This window comes from Salmo salar, chromosome 02, assembly GCF_965601325.2.
Source record: "Salmo salar chromosome 02, fSalSal1, whole genome shotgun sequence".
Taxonomy (NCBI): domain Eukaryota; kingdom Metazoa; phylum Chordata; class Actinopteri; order Salmoniformes; family Salmonidae; genus Salmo; species Salmo salar.
Genome location: NC_138292.1, coordinates 21,744,860 through 21,757,619, shown reverse-complemented (window position 1 = coordinate 21,757,619; position 12,760 = coordinate 21,744,860). Strand labels below are relative to the sequence as shown.

At 43.3% G+C, this 12,760-nt stretch overlaps 1 protein-coding gene across 2 annotated transcripts in view; it reads right to left on the bottom strand.

Moving 5' to 3' along the window:
* The window catches only part of LOC106576929 (voltage-dependent calcium channel gamma-4 subunit-like), an 87,815-nt gene extending 83,518 nt beyond the window's left edge, over positions 1–4,297 (bottom strand). For both annotated transcript variants that reach the window (XM_014154466.3, XM_045699877.2), the window contains exon 1: positions 3,785–4,297. The gene's annotated coding sequence lies outside the window, so the exon portion shown is untranslated. The remainder of the gene's footprint in view (positions 1–3,784) is intronic.
* Positions 4,298–12,760: the final 8,463 nt, after the last annotated feature.

Below are 12,760 nucleotides of genomic sequence, written 5' to 3'. Positions count from 1 at the left end.
TTAAGGAGAGGCTGGTTAAGGAGAGGCTGGGTAAGGAAAGGCTGGGTAAGGAGAGGCTGGGTAAGGAGAGTCTGGAGAGAAGAATGGGAGCTCAGAACCATAGTCATAAAAGGCAGCCCTGCTACAACAGCATTGATCCTCTGAACAATTGCTGCATGACAGAAATGATGATCATTGCAGAACTCAACTACTGCGTTTCACTAAAGAGAGAAACAGAGGGAGTAAGAGAAAGGGAGATGGGGGGAGAAGAAATCATTCCTTCCTGGGACTGGAATTACAGTATAGTGAAATGACAAGAAAAGAGATGGAAAGGGGAAAAGAAAGAGGAAATGTTCAAAAGTTTCAGTTATTCTGTCCAACTGTTCTAGGTCACCCATAAATTGGCTGATATAACTTTTACCCCTAGGCTAGTGCTCCTCATTGGGTAGTGGGTGTTCCACATTGACATTGGATGAAGTGAGTCCCCCCCTTTCAATGTAAAGCAATTTGTAATTTTGAACAAAAACGTATATTCAAACCTGCCCAACACCAAGATTACCAACAGAAACCAATTGGAGCCACATTTCCTAGATGGAATGACCCAGCACCTCAATCAGAGCAACCTGGAAACAGTGTCCTCAAACAGACTATGACATTAAATCTCAAACTGATCAAACTGTGCTATCTGTTCAATGTAAATGTAATATCTATGGGGTACTGCATATCTATTATTGATTATCTATGGGAGACCTGCAGATCTACACCACACCTCATTCCAGGGGTGCAACTTTGGTTTTAGAAGTGGGGGGACATAATGTTTTTTTTATATAACAAAAATGTATCCAGTTGGATAAACACTCCAAACAGCCTACCTGACCGCTCGGAGGCATCCGCATGGTCCTAAAGCTCACCGTTGCCTCATTTTCTATCACATTCCAATGATAAAACTGGGGGGGACTAAAATGCAATTTCAGAATGTGGGGGGGGGGGGCTCAACACACAATTGAGAAGCAGTTTGGTGAGTGACAATAAATCTAACAGCTCTCAATGTGGAGGGCTTCTATATGTGCTACAAGTCTATCCAGCTAGCTCACGGTCTACAAGTCTATCCAGCTAGCTCACGGTCTACAAGTCTTTCCAGCTAGCTCACGGTCTACAAGTCTATCCAGCTAGCTCACGGTCTACAAGTCTATCCAGCTAGCTCACGGTCTACAAGTCTTTCCAGCTAGCTCACGGTCTACAAGTCTATCCAGCTAGCTCACGGTCTACAAGTCTATCCAGCTAGCTCACGGTCTACAAGTCTTTCCAGCTAGCTCACGGTCTACAAGTCTATCCAGCTAGCTCACAGTCTACAAGTCTATCCAGCTAGCACACAGTCTACAAGTCTATCCAGCTAGCTCACAGTCTACAAGTCTATCCAGCTAGCTCACAGTCTACAAGTCTATCCAGCTAGCTCACAGTCTACAAGTCTATCCAGCTAGCGCACAGTCTACAAGTCTATCCAGCTAGCTCACAGTCTACAAGTCTATCCAGCTAGCTCACAGTCTACAAGTCTATCCAACTAGCTCACACCCTCCCCCAAATTATTATTAAGTCCCGCTTTAAACTTTAAACGGCTTTAAACTTCCTCTTTAAAGTTGTAATTTCAAAATTCGGTAGTGCATCATCAGTTCCTCTTGTCGTGTCAGTCATAGCATAACTTAGCGAGCTATTTATAACACACCATGTTCCCCAATGCTGGAAGGGGGGCCCAGAGTGAAAAGCTTTGGGAACCCCTGTTCTAGCTTACAGGGCTGCTATAAGAAAGGGTGGTTGGAACAGACCGCAGTCCTAATATTCTGAGGGAAATGAATCAGGAGAAAGTAATTATGCTATAAATTATGACCACCATATAAAGCTCTATATTGCAGTAGATTGTGAGAGTATCAACCCAACAACTTGGACTACTTTATTACATCAAGAGGTCAGACAATGCAATGGCATGGTTCCTGACAGTGCTGCAGCTGCAGTAGATGGCTACATGCATGGAAGAGCAAGGCCCCTCTGGACAGTCACACACATCATCACAGAACAACAACCAATACAGAGAGCATGTCTGAGGGGGATGCTGTGTGGTCAGGAGAAAACAGAGCTGCAGAAAGAACCATAGCAATACAATGGACAGAATGGCCTTACAGTTCAGCTCCAAAATCCCCCATGATTCTTCCCGCTCCAGCCAACATAGTGGAATAACATAATTTGCCACTGTAGCAGGTGTAGAAAGAGGTTACTGGGAAAGGTGGTGAATTCCGAGAGATGGCGTGATATAATTGTCAAGTAATCCGACATTTCAAATGGTATAGGGTTCCCAGTGCAAATGTAGTCGAACATTGCTCGGAATTGAATGCCTGATAATTCTAAGAATGGAACTGATGACTAGCAGAGCTGCGAGAGAGAGAGAGAGGCCTATGCTGGTGACAACTGAGCAAATAGCCATTTATAGAGAAAAAATACAAATACTTATGAGCTACATGTCATACCAAAGATCACTCAAACACACACTAATGTGAAATACCACTTGGGCACACCATTCCACCTCAGATTTCATAATCCTATGGAGAATTAATGATTGAACAACCTATGTGTGGGATTAATAGGTATGTATGGATCTAAGAGAAAAAAGGCATGTGTGGTGGTCCTCTGGGGAGAAGAGGCAGAGGCCTCAAAACAAGATGGTCACAAATGACATACCCATAAGATCATGCGGTGCATTTAGGCTACAGCATGAAACTAATATGATAGGCTTCCATAGTTATTGGCGCGCTTGAGCATTCCGGCAGAGATAGACAGTGTGAAGGATGGATGATATGAAAGCAATGCCACACAGACACATGTTCGATACAGCACGACAGACAGAGCTGCGACGGAGAGCATGGAGAGACTGAAATACAGCGATGCGGACCGCAGTGCATTCATTAATACAGTGTACACATCACACTGACTGCACTGACTCCACCGTGGAAAATGGACGCCTAGTGTTACCAGTGGCGGTTCTAGACCATTTCAACTGGGGGGGCCAAGATGGGGCCAGTTGTACTGTTAGAGGGGCCAGTTACATTAGACGTTATTGTTGTCATATTGTTTTCTTCACTGCATTGCAGGCATTAGCAGGCAAAAGACCATGTTCATAATCATCATCGTTGCCACTGTCTAATAATGGATGTAAAAAAAGAACGATAGCAAAAATTAGTTATGTAAAAATTATTTCATACTCATCATATGGGGAGGCCATAAGGGGGTCCAAAATTGTTGTCACAGGGGCACTGCTCCCACACCCCCATAACCGCTAGTGAGTGTTCACGACCGACCGACCGGCATAGTGCGTGAGAACTCGTTTGACTGAGGATCAAAGACACATTCACACACTATGACATCAAACACACTGAAAATGTGCAGGACATTCTCATACACCCATATTAAACACCTGTATACACGGATTTATATGGCTGCGCTGTCCCCCGCGCTCAAACGCGATATTATAGGGATAATATGTAGTTGCATTCGAAGCATCATTTCTGCTCTTGTATTGTAATTTGCAGGCACATTAATTTGACGTTTAATTGCCTACATTCATGGTCTGTTACTGTTTTAAACTGATTAGTGAGTTGCGAGCAGTGTGAAACGAATTGGCAGGAGAATGTAGCTTGCAAATAGCCATCGATTGATTGGTTTTTCGTTAAACCAAATACAAGCACTTAAACAATGACCAATATTATAACCTATATTACAAGCCCCGAATGTAAATAATCTTATAGACAAGTCTTACCTGCAGGCTTATTATTTCAGAAGCTTATTCGAAGACCGTCGCACTCCCAAAGAGAGGAAAAGGAGATGGAGAGAAAAAGAGAGAGAGGGGGTGGACGACAAATAACGGCCTCGAAATAACAAACAGGGGGGTATTAAGACAAAATTACGTGAAAAAATACCGTGTAAGAAACTGTATGTAATTTCTCTACTAAACATAACTTAGCCATATGATGAAATGGTTTTAACAGATATACAGCGGATACACAGACACACATCAGTGAAACACGAATTTGTCTACAGTAGATGTAGCCAATGCGTGTGTGTACTCGGTGAGAATGCGTCCCCTCCTCCCCTCCAGTTACACGAGTGCTAGTTCGCTCTGTCTGCCCGTCCGTTCCTCTATCTATCTCTCACACCGAGCCCTCGACGTAAGCAACTTGTCGCATCTGACCGAACTCTTCAGTGATGTGAACGGATAAGCTTGGCTACTCGAAAATCAGAATAAGCTGGCTATTCATTTGCTGTTGTGCATGTAGGCTACAACAGGGCTCTTTTGTTTGGGGGCAATACAGATGCTAAAACCACAGTCTTTTGGCAATCATCATTTTTCTACATGTGGTTATTGGAGCGTGTGTGTATGTGCGTCAGTTGCGTGCTCGCCTAAATAGCATGCTAGCCATGACCAAGTTAAGAGTGTTACTGATGTCGATATTTTGTTGAAGGTCGGCAGGATGGAGATTCATCGTGATTGTTTTTTTTATTTTCATACGACAGAATAGGATGGCCATTTTCACCGCTGTCTAAAGAAATGCAGGGCTGTGAGCATTGCGGTAGCACAGTTCCGCAGAGAGAGAGAGAGGTGCCACGCACAATTGTGTAGAGGGGAGGGGATAAAAACGGTAACCGTAGACTATTTTTGGTAAGATGGTGACTCGAGACCACAGAAGGAAAAATGCCCTGTTTTCCCGCGCCTAATAATAATTATGTCATCATCTCCTTGACTCAAATACACACTGCTGCTGGAAATACTGTCATCTTCTGAGGCATGATTCAACAACGGCTGGTTTGTAGGTTGACATATAGCCAGTGGTTCCTGTACACCGCCACTATTCTAATTCAGTGCGTGTGTATTTGTGTGTGAACCAGGCGACCTGAGGACTGGCTGAAAGATGACCTTCAATGGCTTTAAAATGGTTTTACCCATTCCCTTCCTCCCTTCCTCTCTTCATCACCCTCTCTATCTTACACACACATACATACACACGCACGCACACAAACACGGAAAAAGGGGAGCAGAAGAGCTGAAGAGAGCTAATGCCGAGTGACAGGTCTTTCATGCAGTAATGGTGATGGTGAAAAGAGAGATTCACTCAACCCCATACTGCTACACACACACACACACACACACCACACAACAGAGAGAGAGAAAGAGAGAGAGCTGACGTCACAGAACCACATGTTTATAAATATGTGCTCACAAAGGCTATAATAGCACACATTCCCGTCCCACCAATATTTACACACTATAAATCCTAGCGCTTACTCCTGTGTGATAGAAAATCCTTGAAGATGGACAGCACAGACATTTTATATTTATATATCTATATTGATTGTTGGCTTTTTGTGTTGTCCATTTGACCTGCATCATTTCCTTCACACACACACACACACACACACACACACACACCCCCCCCCCCCCGTACTAATCAATCAGACTGTGGCCTGTACCACGATAGGGGAGAGGCTAGTGTTTTAATTCAACGCTTAGTGACCTACACTGCAATGCAGTGCACGCACCTGCAGCTAATGCCTCAAATTAACCTTAAATTTGACATTTGGTTTGACTCCGAAATTTGATGTTTGAGGAACATGGATGAACGTCTAATTCTGACGTGAGTCTGTGAGAGCTAGCTGACACACACACACACACACACACACACACACACACACACACACACACACACAAATGCAAATTACCCCATGTTGTGTTGTATTCTTGTTGTGACTCACTGAGCTAAAGCCTAGGCATCAGATTAGAAGCTAACGTGAGTCTCCAGGTATCAGGCATACATAGGCTGGTGAAGCAGCTTGGTTACCCTCACACAGTGCTCCACAGTGTGTATGCCATGCATTATAATAAAGGCCTGCAGTATTTCAACCCTGCACCAATCCCCACCTTCAGAGTCGACTGCTCTGAATCACACACACACCACACACACACACACACACACACACACACACACAGGTTCCAAAGGGATTGTATCAATGCATGCCAATATGAGTGAAATCCAACCCAGAGACTTTTATTGTTACACCTCCAATAACACTGACGTCATCACAATCACAATCGGTATGGGATGAGTTTAATCAAGATTCTACAGTATTATTTCCATGGATTTAGTTGAAGCTATTGACAATCTCTTTTCTTTGACGGTGCATCACGGAGAAAAAAGGGACTGTCTTTACAAAGATCATTATGTGCTAGAAGAGTAACAGTGGAAGTATAGGCACACCTAAGGTTGCAAAATTCCAGGAACTTTCAATAAATTTCCTGGTTTTCCAGAAATTATTTTTTAAGGATTTCCTGCTTATTCCATGAATCTTTCAACCAGGATTTCAGGAAAACCAGGGAATTTATTGAAAGTTCCTGGAATTTTGCAACATTAGGCCCACCTACACCCTCTGATGAAACAGCAGAGAGAAAAATACTTGGGGATGAGGGAACAGGGGAGAAGAATTCGGCGAGAGAAGAATGGGACCGAAGGAAAAGATAAACAAAATTGGCTCTACAAATTCTCTATTAAAATGTAATAATCATAATGGAGTGAATGATTGTAAAAGAAGACTGAATGGCAGGAGGAAAGAACGGTCACAGAAGCCCCATTTATAACTGGTTCTAACTTGCATCCTTTGTCCTAGTCTTGTCCACATTCTTATTGTGCCCACATTTGTAGACAGGTGTAGACAAACCAAAATACCCATTGTGATCTGATTGTGATCAGATCATCATGCCCACCTCCGGAAGTAGTCAGACATACATTGTGGGCTCCCGAGTGGCGCAGCGGTTTAAGGCAATGCATTTCAGTGCTAGAGGCAACACTATAGACCCTTGTTAGATTCCAGGCTGGATCACAACCGGCTGTGATTGGGAGTCCCATAGGGCGGCGCACAATTGGCCCAGGGTCGTTTGGGTTTGGCCGGGGTCTTACAATAAATAAATACATGTAATTTTGAAAGAATAGCTGTGTAATAATTTGCATAAAGGAAGGGACCAGGAAGTCTGGTCACAATGCATACACAGTAGGCGGATAACAGACACATTTTCATACCATGTATAGACACATTTCTGGAAATATGGGCACAATCAGAATGTAGAAAAGATCAGGACAAAGGACCCATGTTAGCAACAGGTATAAACAAGGGTTGGAGTGAGGACAGAGGGTTTAATAGTAAGAGATAATTACTACTGTCATCAATCAATATTTAATCCCCTGCTGATTTTGTACGTTTGCCCACTGACAAAGAAATGATCAGTCTATAATTTTAATGGTAGGTTTACTTGAACAGTGAGAGACAGAATAACAACCAAAAAATACAGAAAAACGCAGGTCAAAAATGTTATAAATTGAATTGCATTTTAATGAGGGAAATAAGTATTTGACCCCCTCTCAATCAGAAAGATTTCTGGCTCCCATGTGTCTTTTATACAGGTAACGAGCTGTGATTAGGAGCACACTCTTAAAGGGAGTGCTCCTAATCTTAGTTTGTTACCTGTATAAAAGACACCTGTCCACAGAAGCAATCAATCAATCAGATTCCAAACTCTCCACCATGGCCAAGACCAAAGAGCTCTCCAAGGATGTCAGGGACAAGATTGTAGACCTACACAAGGCTGGAATGGGCTACAAGATCATCGCCAAGCAGCTTGGTGAGAAGGTGACAACAGTTAGTGGGATTATTCACAAATGGAAGAAACACAAAAGAACTGTCAATCTCCCTCGGCCTGGGGCTCCATGCAAGATCTCACCTCATGGATTTGCAATGATCATGAGAATGGTGAGAAATCAGCCCAGAACTATACGGGAGGATCTTGTCAATGATCTCAAGGCAGCTGGGACCATAGTCACCAAGAAAACAATTGGTAACACACTACGCCGTGAAGGACTGAAATCCTGCAGCGCCCACAAGGTCCCCCTGCTCAAGAAAGCACATATACCTGCCCGTCTGAAGTTTGCCAATGAACAACTGAATGATTCAGAGGACGACTGGGTGAAAGTGTTGTGGTCAGATGAGACCAAAATGGAGCTCTTTGGCATCAACTCAACTTGCCGTGTTTGGAGGAGGAGGAATGCTGCCTATGACCCCAAGAACACCATCCCCACCGTCAGACATGGAGGTGGAAACATTATGCTTTGGGGGTGTTTTTCTGTTAAGGGGACAGGACAACTTCACCGCATCAAAGGGATGATGGACGGGGCCATGTACCGTCAAATCTTGGGTGAGAACCTCCTTCCCTCAGCCAGGGCATTGAAAATGGGTCGTGGATGGGTATTCCAGCATGACAATGACCCAAAACACACGGCCAAGGCAACAAAGGAGTAGCTCAAGAAGAAGCACATTAAGGTCCTGGAGTGGCCTAGCCAGTCTCCAGACCTTAATCCCATATAAAATCTGTGGAGGGAGCTGAAGGTTCGAGTTGCCAAATGTCAGCCTCGAAACCTTAATGACTTGGAGAAGATCTGCAAAGAGGAGTGGGACAAAATCCCTCCTGAGATGTGTGCAAACCTGGCCAACTACAAGAAATATCTGACCTCTGTGATTGCCAACAAGGGTTTTGCCACCAAGTACTAAGTCATGTTTTGCAGAGGGGTCAAATACTTATTTCCCTCATTAAAATGCAAATCAATTTATAACATTTTTGACATTCGTTTTTCAGGATTTTTTGTTTTGTTATTCTGTCTCTCACTGTTCAAATAAACCTACCATTAAAATTATAGACTGATCATTTCTTTGTCAGTGGGCAAACGTACAAAATCAGCAGGGGATCAAATACTTTCTCTCCCTCTCTCAGCAGTATACTCACTCCATTCTCTCCCTCTCTCAGCTGTATACTCACTCCTTTCTCTCCCTCTCTCAGCTGTATACTCACTCCTTTCTCTCCCTCTCTCAGCTGTATACTCACTCCTTTCTCTCCCTCTCTCAGCTGTATACTCACTCCTATCTCTCCCTCTCTCAGCTGTATACTCACTCCTTTCTCTCCCTCTCTCGCCATATACTCATTCCTTTCTCTCCCTCTCTCAGCCTTATACTCACTCCTTTCTCTCCCTCTCAGCCATATATGCACTCCTTTTTCTCCCTCTCTCAGCCTTATACTCACTCCTTTCTCTCCCTCTCAGCCATATATGCACTCCTTTCTCTCCCTCTCTCAGCTGTACTCACTCCTTTCTCTCCCTCTCAGCTGTTTACTCACTCCTTTCTCTCTCTCACAGGCACCCCCAAACATCTTCTTTCCATCACAAAGTCAGTGATAATGGCAGACAAATTAATTTTGTATCAATATCATTCTGTGCTTCAGTTCTTACTATGGCATATTCGGTTGGCATCCATTGCACATATCACTATGGACCAGGGCCCAGGTCAAATACTTCTAAAATGCAATCATTCCTTCTTTCCTTCCTTGGAGCAATGCCTGATATGACATGACTGTGCCTGACTTGTGCTAGATCAGTGTCTTCATAAAGGGAAGAAGGCTTTGTAAAAGTATTGGAACAGACCCTCCTTCCATGGTAGTGTCAGAGTAGGACAATGACCAGCAGAGGGCAGTAGTTACACATCGCCAGTCAGTGGGAGCATCGCAATAGTCTATAGTACCCTCCTCTCCTCTCCTCTCCTCTCCTCTCCTCTCCTCTCCTCTCCTCTCCTCTCCTCTCCTCTCCTCTCCTCTCCTCTCCTCTCCTCTCCTCTCCTCTCCTCTCCTCTCCTCTCCTCTCCTCTCCTCTCCTCTCCTCTCCTCTCCTCTCCTCTCCTCTCCTCTCCTCCATCTGTTCTTAGAGATATAGGACAGGAAAAAAACTATATGATTGATGTTTACCATGCTATTTCTTTCTCCTGTTCAGTTCTTTCTTTCTCCTGTTCAGTTCTTTCACATCGTACCAAACTGATGAAAGATCCCACTGGGAAAAAACTGGTTGAATCAACGTTGTTTCCACATCATTTCAACCACACAATTCAATATAATGACGTTGACTCAACGTGGAAAACTGACTGGATTTGATAAAAGTCATTAACATAAGGGAATGATGTATTTTGTTCACCCACCTAAATCCAATGTCAGGGTGACATTTTTGGTTGATTTCAGTTCTGACTCTGTCACACTGTGTCAATTCACAGCAATTCAACAACATACAATAGTTGTATATATTTGCAAAAATATGTACATCATCAAGATAAAAATGTATTATCTTTAAAATATAATTCCACTCACTCCCCTGGTCACATATTCAGACTTAAGCGACAGTTGAAGTCAGAAGTTTACATACACCTTAGCCAAATGCATTTAAACTCAGTTTTTCACAATTCCTGACATTCAATCTTAGTAAAAATTCCCTGTCTTAGGTCAGTTAGGATCACCTCTTTATTTTAAGAATGTGAAATGTCAGTATAATAGTAGAGAGAATGATTTATTTCAGCTTTCATTTCTTTCATCACATTCCTAGTGGGTCAGAAATGTACATACACTCAATTAGTATTTGGTAGCAACCTTTAAATTGTTTAACTTGGGTCAAACATTTTGGGTAGCCTTCCACAATGTTCCCACAATAAGTTGGGTGAATTTTGGCCCATTCCTCCTGACAGAACTGGTGTAACTGAGTCAGGCCTCTGCTCGTACACGCTTTTTCAGTTCTGACCACATAGTTTCTATAGGATTGAGGTCAGGGCTTTGTGATGGCCACTCCAATACCTTGATTTTGTTGTCCTTAAGCCATTTTGACACAACTTTGGAAGTATGCTTGGGGTCATTGTCCATTTGGAAGAAACATTCGCTATCAAGCTTTAACTTCCTGACTGATGTCTTGAGATGTTGCTTCAATATATCCACATTACTTTCATTCCTCATGATGCCATCTATTTTGTGAAGTGCACCAGTCTCTCCTGCAGCAAAGCACCCCCACAACATGATGCTGCCACCCCCGTGCTTCACGGTTGGGATGGTGTTCTTTGGCTTGCAAGCCTCCCCCTTTTTCCTCCAAACATAATGATGGTCATTATGGCCAAACAGTTCTATTTTTGTTTCATCAGACCAGAGGACACTTCTCCAAAAAGTACGATCTTTGTCCCCATGTGCAGTTGCAAACCGTAGTCTGGCTTTTTTATGGCAGTTTTGGAGCAGTGGCTTCTTCCTTGCTGAGCGGCCTTTCAGGTTATGTCGATATAGGACTCGTTTTACTGTGGATATAGATACTTTTGTACCTGTTTCCTCCAGCATCTTCACAAGGTCCTTTGCTGTTGTTCTGGGATGAATTTGCACTTTTCGCACCAAAGTACGTTCATCTCTAGCGGCATGATGGCTGCGTGGTCCCATGGTGTTTATACTTGCGTACTATTGTTTGTACAGATGAACGTGGTACCTTTAGGCATGTAGAAATTGCACCCAAGGATGAACCAGACGTGTGGAGGTCTACAATTTATTTTCTGAGGTCTTGGCTGATATCTTTTGATTTTCCCGTGATGTCAAGCAAAGAGGCACTGAGTTTGAAGGTAGGCCTTGAAATATATCCACAGGTACACCTCCAATTGACTCAAATGATGTCAATTAGCCTATCAGAAGCTTCTAAAGCCATGACATAATTTTCTGGAATTTTCCAAGCTGTTTAAAGGCACAGTCAACTTAGTGTATGTACACTTCTGACCCACTGGAATTGTGATACAGTAAATTATAAGTGAAATAATCTGTCTGTAAACTATTGTTGGAAAAATTACTTGTGTCATGCACAAAGTAGATGTCCTAACCGACTTGCCAAAACTATAGTTTGTTAACAAGAAATTTGTGGAGTGGTTGAAAAACGAGTTTTAATGACTGCAACCTAAGTGTATGTAAACTTCCGAATTCAACTATAGATCTAAAACATTATATCTACATATACAGTAGAATTCTCCCTCCCCTATAGATTTCAGAACATCGTCACATTCATGTTAATGTGTATTCATACATTTTATCCAACATTCATATATTCTTACAGATATTCTAATATTGTTTTATTATTTTAACTCATTATTATTATTATTATTATCATTACCAAGGATAAGTATATGTATAAACCTATGCACATATAAGTGTGTAGGAGTGAAAGACAGTGTTTAGCGTTGTACATCTCAAGTGAATACAAATCCCTCGTTTCCACAGTACTGCAGTAGGTTCAGGTTCAGCTGCAGCCTCTCGTTCTCCCTGTCTCTCCCTTTCTCCCTCTCTCCCTCTCTCCCTGTCTCTCTCATTCTCCCTCTCTCTCCTCTCTCCCTGTCACTTTCATTCTCCCTGTCTCTCTCATTCTCCCTGTCTCTCTCATTCTCCCTGTCTCTCTCATTCTCCCTGTCTCTCTCATTCTCCCTGTCTCTCTCATTCTCCCTGTCTCTCTCATTCTCCCTCTCTCCCTCTCTCCCTGTCTCTCTCATTCTTCCTGTCTCTCCCTGTCTCTCTCATTCTCCCTGTCTCTCCCTCTCTCCCTGTCTCTCTCATTCTCCCTGTCTCTCTCATTCTCCCTGTCTCTCTCATTCTCCCTCTCTCCCTCTCTCCCTGTCTCTCTCATTCTTCCTGTCTCTCCCTGTCTCTCTCATTCTCCCTGTCTCTCCCTCTCTCCCTGTCTCTCTCATTCTCCCTGTCTCTCTCATTCTCCCTGTCTCTCTCATTCTCCCTCTCTCCCTCTCTCCCTGTCTCTCCCTCTCTCCCTGTCTCTCTCATTCTCCCTGTCTCTCCCTCTCTCCCTGTCTCTCTCATTCT